Source organism: Leopardus geoffroyi, chromosome C1, assembly GCF_018350155.1.
Source record: "Leopardus geoffroyi isolate Oge1 chromosome C1, O.geoffroyi_Oge1_pat1.0, whole genome shotgun sequence".
In the NCBI taxonomy this organism is placed as follows: domain Eukaryota; kingdom Metazoa; phylum Chordata; class Mammalia; order Carnivora; family Felidae; genus Leopardus; species Leopardus geoffroyi.
The window spans coordinates 62,816,866-62,831,347 of record NC_059328.1 but is presented as its reverse complement, the minus strand read 5'-3'; positions in this window follow the sequence as shown (position 1 = coordinate 62,831,347).

Genomic DNA, 14,482 nt, shown 5'->3' with positions numbered 1-14,482 from the left:
GCTGTTTTCAATTCTAATTATAATGAAAAAGAGCTCTTTTTAGGTAGGCCATTTACCTACTGGCGGAACTTGGGTGAGTTATTGAAATTCTCTCTCTCTCAATTTTCTCATCTATTAAATACCTATCTGGTACTATTGTTTTGAATCCTCTGTGTTGAGTGCCTAACATGATGTCTTTATCATCGTTGATACTCAGGAAATCACAGCTATATGCCCTTTCAGAGCTGCCTTCAAAGTAAATGACCAATGTTCCCAGAAACCATCCTCTACTATGTTATCAGTTTGAAGGGTTTTGCCCTGGTGATACCTGTGCCAAGGGATCACCATGTCCTCTCAAACCATTTCCTTCTTCTATTCCCCAAATGAGAGATTTAAACCTCTCAGTTTCCTTGGAGACTTTTGTCATGGGTACAGGCACAAAGAACCCATCTGGGCAGCTGTTCCTAAACAGAAACCTGAGAAAACCTCATTGCTGGTAGCCCAAAAGTGTCCCCCCACCAAGATGAATGCAGACCAGCCCCAAGGCATTGGAAGGAAACTTTATGATGATAAAAGAATTAGCAACTGTTATAGATTTTACTTGGAAACTGCAGTCACTTCAAGTCTGCTAATTTCCAATATCTCTTAGTGTCCCCAGCAAGTAATTCCTAATATCATAATTTCCAGATGAAGGATGAATCCTATAATGGTTAATTTTACATGTCAACATGGGTAGGCTATAGTGCCTAGTTGTTTGGCTTAGATGTTTCATGCAAGTAGACTTGAATAAATGGAGGTGGGCCTCATCCAATGATTTGAAGGTCTTAAGAACAAAAACTGAAGTTTCTTGGAGAGGAAGAAATTTGGTCTAACACTGCAACACAGAAACCCTGCCTTAGTTTTCAGCCTGTCTGACCTGCCATGCAGATCTCAAACTCAAGACTGCAACATCAACTCTTACATTTCTAGCCTTCTGGCCTCCTGTACATATTTCAGACTTGTCATCCCCAACAATAAATCATATGTCCCAGTTCCTTAAAATTAAATTCTCTTTCTCTATCTGTATATATCTGATTGGTCATTTCTCTGGAGGACCCTGACTGATAAAGAGCTCATCTTGTACTTCTCAAAGTACCAAGCACAGTGCTGAACTGACTTTTCTTGGGAGAAGTTCTTCATTCCTTGAACATGAATTAGAACATAAGTGGGCACAAGACTATACCCTATATGGAAAAGCACTGCCCTGGGTATGACTCTGCCCTGCCACTTACTACCTGTATCAGACTCACCTTTTGTGCTTAGTCCTGCACCTTCTTGGCAACTCAGCCACACACAGCCGAGGTCATTCCCTCTGATACTGCTTGTGATCTCTGCCCACATTCATGGCAGCAGTCAAATGACTTCAGCACCAAGGCCCAACTGACAGAACCCATGGAGACTCTGTCTCCCCAACAAGGAAAATTAACATCACACAGATAGATATTGATAAAAAGAAAGACAGGAGATAGGAAGGAGCCAATAGATAATGGTGTGCTTTCCTCTCCAAGATGTATTGTTCTGAGATACAATGGCTCCACATGGTTGTTCAGACTTTCTAGAAAAGCCCATGTGACCAAGCAAACCATTGTGGAGAAAAGCTCATAGTAAAGTACTCTTTTGAATTTGCTATCCCTTCTTCTGCCTCACTTTTCCTTTTCCTTCATTTATGATCCCTTAGAATTGTACAGACCCCCCCAAACCAAAGTGTCGACATATAAGGTTTATCTAATTTTTTTAGTGTTTATCTATTTATTTTGAGAGACAGACAGGGGAGGAGCAGAGAGAAAGGGAGAGAAAGAATCCCAGGCAGGCTCCAAACTGTCAGTGCAGAGCCCAACATGGGGCTTGATCTCACGAACCATGAGATCATGACCTGAGTTGAAATCAAGAGTCAAACACACAACTGACTGAACCACCTAGGCACCCCTAATTTTTGTTTTCAAAAGACCTGGGCTAAGACTAGCTGTATGGCCTTAGTAAATCACTTGACCAATCTAAGCTCCAAGTTACTCATGTTTAACGTGGAAACCACAACATAACATATGGAAACTATAGTAGGAATGGTTTGAGGACTGGATGGCATAATGCACAGCTCTTGGGGATGATTTTAATGAGTGAAAACTATAGCTGTTGCTAGCCCATGCAGAGAGTGCACAGGGGTAGCCCCACATGGAGCAGGAGCTAAAACGTTCCAAGGCTGACTAAATGGCTCAGTCCATCTAATTCTGAGGCCAAGCCTGTTGCTGCTGTGCACATAAGTCACATTTTGTAATAACAGCAGAGCAGAATGCCTGTTCCCCAAGGGCAGCTGGCTCCGAAGGGAGAGAGGAATGAGGGCATTCCTAGCACTCCTCCTAACCTCACTTATCTAGTATGCCTGTTCCTGAAGGAAGGTGTAAAGGGTGTGTCAGTCAGCCAAGAGTGTTTAGAGAAAGTGCCTTCTCATGAAGACCAGGTGGTGAAGACATATTCCATCTGCTACCATGAATTGTAACACTTTATCATGTCCTACCTAGAATACAATGTTGTTGGGGTGGATTGAGGGGATTTCTCTAAAGGAAATGTCACTTATTTTGAACAGGAAATAAGATGGATTTTGAGGCTGGAGTTCAGGACCAGAGCACATAATTAGAGGAAGGAGCTGGTCCTAGGCTCTAAGCTCTTACAGACCTATCTTGGGAAAAATGGCTGTAGAGTGTAGGGTGCATGCATGTGTGCATGTGTGTGTGTGTATGAAATAGAGAATCTATAGAACCAAGCATATAAAATGATTGAGAACTTGGGTTTATGGGGGTAGGGAGATTCAATAGGTGAGTATACCTAGTGTGGGGATTCAGAAGAAAGACATCCTCTTCTCTGTACCTGGAGAACACCCAGCTACACCAGAGACAGGACAAGCTTGATGTCACTTCCCTACTTCAGTGGACAGGGGCTATACCAGGCTCCAGGATTGCCAGGCTGAGGAGTGGGGGATCATGACTAAGTTACTAGGCTACCGATGTTTCAGTGACACCATATGAAGAAGAGAGTCTTCAACACAGAACAAAAAGTGTTCCCTCTTTAGGACCATCCTAATATAGAGACCTTCTAGGACTGAGGAACTATATAGTTGGGAGTCTAGAAGCTACTACAATAGAAAGGAAGAAAGACACACTTGTTGATCCTAGAAGGTCTTAGAATTATTTCATTAAAATATTTGAAAGATCAGGTCCTTTTTTTAATTCCCTGAGTTGGTAACTTAAGATGGTTTCTTGTTTATGTCTTAGTTTTTTGGAGACAGAGTAGCATAATGATTAAGAATATATATTCTGGAGTTAAATTGCCTGCATCTAAGTCCTGGCTCTGCCACTTACAAACTTTATGACCTATGTTTTAGTTTACTCAAATGTGAAATAGGGACCCTAATAACTAACTCATGGGATATAGGTAGGATTAAAGAAAGTTAACACAGGGGCACCTGGGTGGCTCAGTCGGTAGAGCTTCCAACTCTTGATTTTGGCTCAGGTTGTGATCTCGTGGTAGCCATGGGATGGAACCCTGCATTGGGCTCCATGCTGGGTATGAAGCCTGCTTGAGATTCTCTCTCTCCCTCTTCCTCTGTTCCTCCCCCACCTCTCAAAAAATAAAAAGTAAAAAAAAAATTGGGTATTTGGCACAGTGCCTGGCACATAATAAATGTTTACTAAATGTCAAGTAGTAATATAGCCTTTTTTTTTTCCCCTAGAGATCTTCCCTTCCCTTGTGGAAATGGAGGCTACCAAAAGCTTCCCAGAATAGGCTGAACATGCTCACGATCAACTCTTAATGCTGGAGCCTTTCCTCAAAAGAAAGAGACTGAGCTGAAAAGAGTCAGAATGACAAAATTCAGAGTTTGACGTTAGGGTTTCCAGCTAAAAGTTATTTTAAGGTACAAACAGGTACTGTCATGAAGACTTGGGAGCAGCTCAGTGATCCCACAAAGATGCCACTGGCAAGCAAATCATTTAGCAGAGCCCAGGGTGCTCCTCAGAGATTCATGCAGGGGGCCTGAAATGGATTATTTTTGTTTCCATCTCTAAAGACAAGCTAGAAGGGAGGGGCATGTGGATTCAGAGAGAGTAAATTGAGGGTACTGGATGAAATGATCTCTAAAGACTGTTCCAGCATCCTGCAAGGCACTGAGTCTCTGAGCATGACTAAAAGAAGGGGGATTAAAAAATATTCAATGCAGGAGAATTCAGGCAGATGCTCAGGAAAATATGTCCCAACCAAATTCCTGCTGAGCCTCAAAATATCCTGGTAAGGGAAATGATGTGAGTTTCATTTCGAGTCATGGAAAATAAAATGAAGCACAAAAGGTTGGGGGAAAGTCATACACTGGCAGAGAGGTAAGCCTCTTTTCCAGGCAGTCTCATTTCACGATAGCTAGAAGTTATGTTTTGTCAAAGAACGCTTTAAAAGGATTTGGATGGACAAGTTCAACAGTAGCTACAATCAAATTATCCCTATTCTCTTTTAAGATCTCCTGTTTAAGCAATGGTTATTAGGCCCAGACTTACAAGGGTAAAATAATTTGCAAATTATATTCAAGTGTGACTGTCAGAAGATCCTCAGGACTAATGTAATGGTCCCACATGTCTATACAAAGCAGTCCAAAGAGTTGTGATATGGAGTATAGTTTGTGTGCTATAAGGTCATGAAATTAGACTGTAAAACCCCATTTGATGGATAAGGATATTAAAATGGAATTAAAGTATTGTTGCAAGAGAGGAATTCTTGTGCTTCAAGAGATGAAAGATGGGGGAAGCTTTGGCAAGTCCAGGGATGAGACATGCAGCTGCTGTGCAAATCTCTATGCTATTATTTTACCAGAGCATCCCTGAAGTTTCCAGTCCACGATCTCTTGACCTACACAAACACCAATCATTCTGCCAAGATGTTGACTCAACATTCAGTGTAGGAGCTAAAGCCACTCTCTCTATTCAGTTCATCAGCAAAGTCTCAGACTCACCAGGCTCCTTCTCTCTTAGCCAGTCTCTAATACAGCCTTTGCTTACCATTATTTCTTTGGAGGAAAGAAGGGAAGGGAAGGGAAGGGAAGGGAAGGGAAGGGAAATAGTTATACAGCATCAACTGAAATCTGAGATGAGACAGCAGTCTTTCCCTAGTGCTGTCTTTCTGCTCACACCAAGTTTCACCATCTTAAAAACAGCACAATTCTAAAAAGCAAAGCAAACCATTAATGTTGTGGTTCCAGTTTGGGCAAACTTTTCTTGAGGCACGGAGGACATACCTGTTAACACTGATTTCCTTTACCTCCAGCTGCCAGCCTCTTTGGGAAAAGGATTCTCATATGAGAATGACCTCCGACAACACCAAGCATATTGAGTCCCAACTGTTTTTGGAAGAAGTGGCTACATTCATGCATACCAAGGAGAGAAAATGCACCAAAAGAAAGAAAGGAAGGAAAAGAAAGAAAGGAAAGAAAGAAAGAAAGAAAGAAAGAGGAAGAGAAAGAAAGAAAGAGGAAGAGAAAGAAAGAAAAGAAAGAAAGAAAGAAAGAAAGAAAGAAAGAAAGAAAGAAAGAAAGAAAGAAAGAAAGAAAAAAGACCCCATCTCTTGGTCACTGAGTGACTCAGATTTCCTACCTGAAAATTAGAAAACTAGTCTGAAGCCAGTGTCTCTGTGACTATCCAAAACATCTGAATATTTGAAAATATGTAGATGTAGGGTACTAACAAGCACTCATCCAGAGGACTGACTCACATTTTGGCAACTGTGTAATGCCAAATAGCATCTCGGTCAAAGATTTCATGGAATTAAAAAAAATCAGCAAAAGGAATATTTGGTGTAAACAAAACAGACTCAATGTTCATTATAATTTTTTGAACCCCCAGGGATGATTTAGCTCTGAGTGTGCCTTGGTTGGTTCCCTCCCAGGCCACCTGTCTCACTCTTTCTCAACCTTCACGGTGACATATGTAGTGGAAAAACACAAAACAAAACAAAACTAAGACCTAGGTTCAAATTCCAGCTTACTAGGAACATTTTGGCTACCCTGAACCCCAGTTGTATTATCTATAAAGTGGGAATACGAATAATTTACACTGTGATATTTTTGTGAGTAAACATAAGGTACTGTAAGCCCCAGCTTACAGCAAACCCTTGATAAGTTAACAGCAGCTTGATAAGGGCAAAGAGTGTGAATTAGCACCTGCACAGGACACAATCATTTATCAAAAAACTGCTGTTTAAATCTCCTCCTACTGCCTCAGGGTTTCTCAAAAGTGGGATCTCTCACCATTTGCTGCAGGTACCTCATGGTGCTTTTATATGAGAGACAGATTTCTGATCCCCATCCTAGATATGGCAAATCAGAATCTCTGGGTATAACCATTTCTAACATCTCCCAGGTCTCCAGATGACTCTTGAGTACCTTAAAATTCGAGGAACACTGAATTAGAGCACAATCTAAAACGTATTACTCGTTTTTAGCCATTGGTTTGTAAAGACATAGATGGGCCTTATGTTTCAGTGATTTAAAAGCACTCTCTGAGTCCCGATGTCCACAGGTCCTTTGAAAGATTACATAACATGGTCAATTTGGGGAAGTTTAAAAAGTCAAGGTAGTTCGTAGGAAAGTTTTTTATTTTTCCTTGGTTCGTTGGCCAATTGAGTAATTCTCTGTTATTATTTAGGCCAAAGGGACAGCACTTACCAAATTCCCTGGGCTATTAAACACAGCTTTATATTGTTTGCTCATTTAGCTTAATAAAACTCCAAGTGCTGTAGAAGATACTTGGTCTCAAATCCACTTATTCTTAGACTCCACAGTCCAAAAGAAATTCTTGACCCAGGAGCACTGAAGTCTTGAATTTACAGTTCAATAGAGAAAATTATTCAGCAGGCATGAGACACTGGGCTAGCGTGGATACCTGTTAGCACAAAGGTAAGAGTCTGAATGGCAAACACTGGCCACTCCTTTGGCAATGGAGAAGTGTGGCCCTAGGGTATCTGCTGAAAAAAGCAAAAATGAAGTTGGTAGAGGTGTCAGATTACCAGTGCTCATGTAGCAGTGAAACCAGGGAAGCCCCATGAAGCCTGAAATATGAGCCAATTTCTCTGGCAAAGACTGGGAGTTCCTCCTCAGCATTAGTGAAGCCAGTATTGAATAGGACCCAGAGCTGAAGAGTGATATAGAGAATTTGGAGAGGAGCCATGAAAGGCAATCAAGATCAATCAGGCTTCAGAGGAATACATTCTTGGAGGGATTGGCTTCCTTTAGACCAATGAGTTGTGGGCTGGGAGGGTGGCTGCACAGAGGAGATTAACAGTGCATTTAGATGGGTAACTGATAGTTAGGAGTGTAAATATTTCTACTAACAACATCAAAAGAAGAAGCTTAGGCTGAACTTCAGCAGAAATTGGGCTTGAAATTGAAGACCTGGTTGTAAGGGAGAGTGTTATTCTGTTCTTAGTGTTTTAGGGAAAGCTCTAGTGCTGCTTTCCTGCTTCAGAGAACCCTCTCCCCTCTCCCCTGCCTCAGTCACCTCTTACTCTTAGTAGCCACTAGTTCCTCATTTAGGGCTGATAATATGCCAGATACTGGGCTAACTGCTTTATCTTTCCTTTCTCATTTATTTAATCTTCATGGCAGTCCTGCAGTGTGGATAATTGTATGCTCATTTATAAAAAAGAAAACAGGGTCCATGAGTTTAAGGAACTTTCCCAGGGTTACAGAGTCAGAAAGTGGCAGACTGGATGCCTTCTTCTAAATCTTGACAATTTTATTTTATCCTGCCCACTTGCCTGAAGCCCAGGAGGCCAGTGTGCTGAAAGCAAGAGAGCAGAGGAGTGAGTGAGTGAGTGGGGACAAGGGCAAGAGACAAGGTAAAAAATAACAGGCTGGAGCTGGGGGCAGCCACCTGGTAACAAGTGCCTTTCAAGGCTATGGAGGATGTTGGATTTTCTTCTGAATATGAAGGGAAGCCACTGGAGTGTTTTGAGCAGAAACATGCTAACCTAGGTTTTAAATAGATCTGTGTGAATATATTTTAGAGAAGAGGCGGAAGCCAGGAAAATAACCGTGTAGCTAATTTAATAGCCCTGATGAAAAATGATGGTTTACACCATTAGTGGTAAATATGAAAGGAAGTAGGTAGATTCTACAAACACTTTAAGGGTAAAACAAACAGCCTGTGATGAATTGGTAAATGATATGTCCAAGGTCACGTAGGTAATAAAGTTGGACTAGGCTGGGGTTGGAACAAGGCTCTATCTGAAACCAAACCCGGTGATCTTTCCCTGACTGGAGTGAGCCATGGCCATAGGTTACTGAAAAAGGGATTTCCTGAACCTGAGGCCAAAATATAGAAAGTTTCCAATGTGTAACATGACTGAGTTGTTTGTGTTTGTGTGTGCACATGTGTATGTATCCTGTATGTCCATGGCTCTTCTCTCTTCATACCAAAAAGAGGAGAGTTGACAGATTATCCAAAACACAGATAAAAAAGACAATTACCAACCTCATATCCAAACATTTCAGCCTATTAGATTACTGGAGTGAGGTCAGCTGTGGCCTTGAACAGCTACCATAGGCATGGTGAAAGGTAAATTTTATGTTTTAAGCTGTATTCGGTAGAGGATGGGAGGAGCCACTCAATAAATGAAAAGACTCTGTGGCCACATTTACACAGCAAAAGCCAAGTGGAAGATTGAGCAATTACCTAGTAACTGCAGGCTGGGGAATCAGCCAATTTGAGTAACTCAGATAAAAACATATGCTTTGGCTGCTTCTCTTGCCTGAATTACTCGATAATGGCCCAACTGTCTGTTTTGCTTAGCTGAAGAGAACAAGAAACAGGTCCATCCAAGTTGGAGACCTTCCATGGGCTATGGGGCAGCCCAAGCTGAGAAGCAGGCAGGGGAAAGGCTGCCCCCAGGAGCTTGCCTTCAGGCTGGCATGAAGCTGTCAGCCCTGGTAAAGAGACTGCTGGGTCAGTGTCCTTTGCTAGGTTCTAGAGACCCTAACATGAACGATCCTCATTCTGATGTTTCCCAAAGTCTAGTCTTAAGACAAATGTGAAAAAAGAAAATTATCAAAAAAAAAAAAAAAAAAAAAAAAAAAAGGTGAAATATAGAGCTATCCTTTGAAGAAATGATGGGAACACAAAGGCAACAACTGGTCCACGCTGGGATGGGGTAGAGGGTGTGGAAGAGCCAGGGAAGGTTTCCTGGAGATGATGCCTGAGGTAAGTCCTAGAAGATGAGTAGTTATTAGCCAGAAAAAGAGAGTTGGGGAAAGGAGAAGGAAGGCTAGTGTGAAGGCTTGTGGCATCTTCCCTCTTTGCTATGCCCCTGACATCTCACTAAGCACTTTATAGGCATTGTATTGCATCTTCACAACAACCATTTGGGGATGGGACTATTATTATTCTGCTTTTTTCTTTTTATGAAAAAACCAAGGCACAGTTCAATAATTTTCCCAGAGTCACACCAATGGAGTGTGGCAAAACCAGGACTTCAGACTATATGACTTGAGAATCTTTTCAGTTTTGACTTTGTCTGTAATGCATCTTCTGTAGCCCTGGTACCACTATGCAGTTTCCACACATGTCCATGACAGATCAGAATAAACGCATGCTTCACAGAGGCCAGAAATCTGCTCTTAGAGCCAAATGGCCCGCCTGCTCCTGAATCAGCTCAACACTACCCAGACTCTGCCCTCTTTGGTACGTGGCACTTTGTTCCCAGCCGCATGTGAGCCCAGTGTGCTCATCAGAATCCATGAATTCCCTGCCGACTCTATCTCCACTTAGTTTCAGTACAATCTCCCTTCTGACATCCTAACAGGAGTGCAACCCTGTCAGAGGGTGGGAGTCATGTCTTTGTTAGAATTTTCTTGATCCCTCTACCACCTTCCTTCTACTACTGATCTCCTGCAAGTGCCAGGCTCTGCTAAAGAGCCTGTGAAGCTAGTTTTGCCCACCAAGACTCCTAAGACATGTTTTTTTTACAATTGTCATGAAATGCAGCAAGCCATGTTCTAAAAGATAAATGATGAACTAGGAGAATTACACATGGTCTCACGTTTGGAGGAGTTTCAACCAAAGATGAAATTTTGTGGTTCAGAACCACGCTGGCAAAGTAGAAGACTCATTCCAGTGCATCTGAAAGAAGTGAGCTAATAACCAGTAGTGGTTCTCTAGAGACTTCACCCTAGTTCAGGGAAGTAAATATTTTGAAATTGAATTTGTAACAATGGTTTCCATTTTCAAATGTAGCATCATAACTCCTTTGGGTGAAAAAAAAAACATATTTTGGCAAACATTCACATCACCTCTGTAAGCTAAATCATATAGAGATTTTCTACACCCAAATTATTGAAGGTAACACCTCTACTAGTCTGAAAAACTCTTTAAGATCAAGGAGTGAGTTTATGTGGAAAACCAATAGATGTTTTCCATTTGTGCTGAGGTTGGGATAAGAGAAGAACTTCATATGAGAAGATGGAACTCATTACCAGCATAGATACTCCACCTCTGACTTTATTTAAAGAAATGGATAGGGCACTGTCCTCCTGGGGTTGACGGGGGTAGGAGCCGTGCTTGCCAGACTTCTCATGCTCCAACAATCCAGCCTGGGCTTGCCTCATCTTCTGCCACTACCCCCACCCTCCTAAATTAATAGATTATGTTTTTACTATGTGTTTCTCATTCATCATGTCACTTTTGCCTCATAAAAGTCTTCCTTCTACTGTTGAGGAAACTGGCTTCCAGGGAGGTTAAGTGGATCCTTTTTATATATTTATTGGCATCACAGAATGTGCTAAAATCCAGGTGCCCTATATCTCATGTGCTAGATGGCATGTAAATATATAAAATGCCATAGGTATATATATTTGCTGAAAGATGGAGCGATATTCAGAGAAATGAAGGAGAACTCCTTTAGAATTTGAAGTTTTCCTAGGATGCTCAAGTATTATTCTCCTTTCAACCTCATTCACTTAACTATTTGTCTAGTATTTACTGTATTAAACAGTGGAATGCAATGGAAAGCAAGTCCCTCCCAGGACTCATTAGCCCTTATTTCTTAACATCTGTTTCTCTTGCTGTGATATTCCCAACACACACACACACACACACACTCCACTCCTAAACTCTGCCGTCAGCTCCCACCAGCTACAGATCCTTGGTAAGTACTGTAAATACGGACACAACTGAGAAAGGGAGAAGAGCAGAGAGCAGTTCCTGCAGGGGGGGATTCACATCCTCTAGGCCTGTGGAAGTCTATCTTCTTTGGAGTGCCTTAGGAAACCCAGGAAACTGGGAAGAACTTATGAATTTATTCTCCTGATGTCTTTACACAGATTTATTGAAATAATATGGTGCTCTGGAGACCTCTTGCATACCAAAACCAAAAGTCTAATAATATTAGTCAATGTTCCTTAAATTTCAGGTCCCCCATATGGGGACATGATAATATACAGAAAAGCATTAGAAAGATGTGAGGGACCATGTAAATAAAGGTGACAATGTAATCATCAACAAAGCTAATAAAACATGATGGTATAAAAAGTGCCAGGTACTAAAGAAAAATATTTGATTGCAAGTGAATGAAACCTCAGCAGAACAAATCCTAAAGGATGTTCACTTAGCCATGAATGTAGAATAACTAAAGGAAGAAAGGTAACAAAAGTGGTGGCTTGTGTTTAACTTTACCCCTTTTGCAAGAAATTAGTTTTCTAAAATGTAAATTAAAATCCCATATCAAGCAGTAAGAATGATCTTTTTGACTACCAAATTGGAAAAATAATTAAGATATTAATTCCGCTGGTAGGCTGGAGAGACATGTGCTTTGGAAAATACCTCAAACACTGCTAGTGGAGATGTAAATTAGTGCAGCATTGTGGGGACAATTAATGACTTTCAAGAGACTTTAAATTGTATATACACATCCATTCCACTTCTAAGAATTTATATTTGGGAAATATAGATGTGAATAAAAAGGTAGCTATGACATGTGCATCATGGTATTATTTAAAATAGTGCTTGAAGTACAGAAGTTAAGAATGTATCTACAGGGGGCGCCTGGGTGGCGCAGTCGGTTAAGCGTCCGACTTCAGCCAGGTCACGATCTCGCGGTCCGTGAGTTCGAGCCCCGCGTCCGGCTCTGGGCTGATGGCTCAGAGCCTGGAGCCTGTTTCCGATTCTGTGTCTCCCTCTCTCTCTGCCCCTCCCCCGTTCATGCTCTGTCTCTCTCTGTCCCAAAAATAAATAAACGTTGAAAAAAAAAATTAAAAAAAAAAAATAAAGTATACAATGCAATTATTAAAAAAAAAAAAAAAAAAAAAAAAAAAAAGAATGTATCTACAGAACACCTGAATGGCTCAGCAGGTTAAAGGTCTGACTCCTGATTTTAGCTGAGGTCATGATCTTATGGTTTGTGGATTCTAGTCCTGCATCAGCTCTGTGCTGATGGTGTGGAGTCTGCTTGGGATTCTTTCTCCTTCTCTCTCTCTGCTTCTCTCCTGAGCACTCAAGGGCTCTCTCTCAAAATAAATAAACTTAAGGAAAAAAAATGTGGTATCTAGTATCACTGAACTGCTAGATTCAAATTCTGGCTTTGTTACTTCTTACTGAGATACTGGACATACTACTTTTAATTCCCACACTTGTAAAATAAGGCTGATAATAACAGAACCTGCTTCATGATGTGGCTATGAATATTTAACAAAATACATCTAAGGCACTCAGAACATACTAAAAGTACTTATGATGTTAGATATGTTCATTATAATGAACAATTAGAGACAATCTATATATCTAGTAAGTTTGTTTCATCCCAACAATATAGTGCTATATATTAAAATGATGCTGTAGGTGAATATTTGACTTAGATGATTATAATATTAAAGGGAAAGAGAAAGCTATAAAAGAGCATTTACTATGTGACTGAACCAAAGCGGATGTTTATTAGACACTATCTTGTGTACTTGAACTTGTTTTGAATTCAAATGCATTTATCTCTCTAAAAAATTTAGTTGCATTTCACAAGAGCAAAAATCAAATAGTGTTAATTTCAGTTCCTTACTTCCTGTGGCGGGGGGGGGGGGGGGGTGGTGGAGGTCAATAAGAATTTTTCCTGGGCTAATATACTTTTGGTACTTACTGTATTGCAATCCAAATGACCTCTAATTATAAAAAGAAAATTCTTTTACTAACAGGTATAGTCCTGATTGTCATAACAAAGTCCCAAGATACTATCCAGTGTCATGCTACTAGAATAATTATATACATAATTTACCAAGAAATACTACAAGCTATCAGTGTTCAAGTTCCTACAATTTTTAAAAACACATATGATTCTAATAATGTTTATTATGATACTCAAAACAAATGTACTTCTAATTTAAAATAATGTGGGATTTTAAGAATTACATTTGCATAATATAAAAGTACCGCTAAATGTTAATCCCACCTTGTACAACTAATAAGAATCACTTAATGTGACTTCAGTTTCAATGTCTGAATTGGTGATTCAATTGATTTACATAGCAAAAAGTTATGCTCTCTTAATCTCTTACTTACTCTCTCATAGGTTATGAATCTCTGAATCCCTAAAAGATAACTATTATGTTACCCAGGTCTTTGCTAATCCAATGATAAAAAAATCTTCCTTCAATCCTCACAAAAGTTGTTTGATCACCCCCAATTTCAAGCAAATAAGCACTGTGCCTACATGCTTACACTATTACTAATACGGAAATACTCCAATTCTTTGCTAATATTATAAAATTAGGATCTCTGATTTCCACTAGTAGAAATGAAAACACAGTCGTATGTTTGTATTACGTGTAAATTTTTTAGTGCATTCTTATCTCATTTCATTATTAACAGCTTTATGTGCAGGATATAAATCTCATTCACCTTGACATCTTTGAACCTCTTTGTTATGGAAGTTTTACTTCAACTTGGGGCATTCATCTTCAGAACTAAAAGTGTAGTGATATGGTTTGTAAAAACTCTGAACAGTCAGAGGGTGGTAAGCACAGGAAAATGACGAGAGACAGAGAGAGAGGGAGAAAGAAAGAAAGAAAAAGAAAGAAAGAAAGAAGAAAAGAAAAAAAGAAAGGAAAAAGAAAAGAAAAGAAAGAAAGAAAGAAAGAAAGAAAGAAAGAAAGAAAGAAAGAAAGAAAGAAAAAAGAAAAGAAAGGAAAAAGAAAAGAAAAGAAAAGAAAAGAAAAAGAAAGAAAGAAAGAAAGAAAGAAAGAAAGAAAGAAAGAAAGAAAGAAAGAAAGAAAGAAAGAAACACTCACAATCAAGCACCTCCCAAGCTAAATGATGCCAGTTATATCCAGCTGGGAAATGCTATAAACTGCTAACAGTGCAGAGCTTGGCTAGACTAGAAGAGCTTGTCTCAACATCTGGTAGAGGTAAAGCTGACCTCACCACTTCGTGCCTGGGACAGGTAGACAAAAACCCGT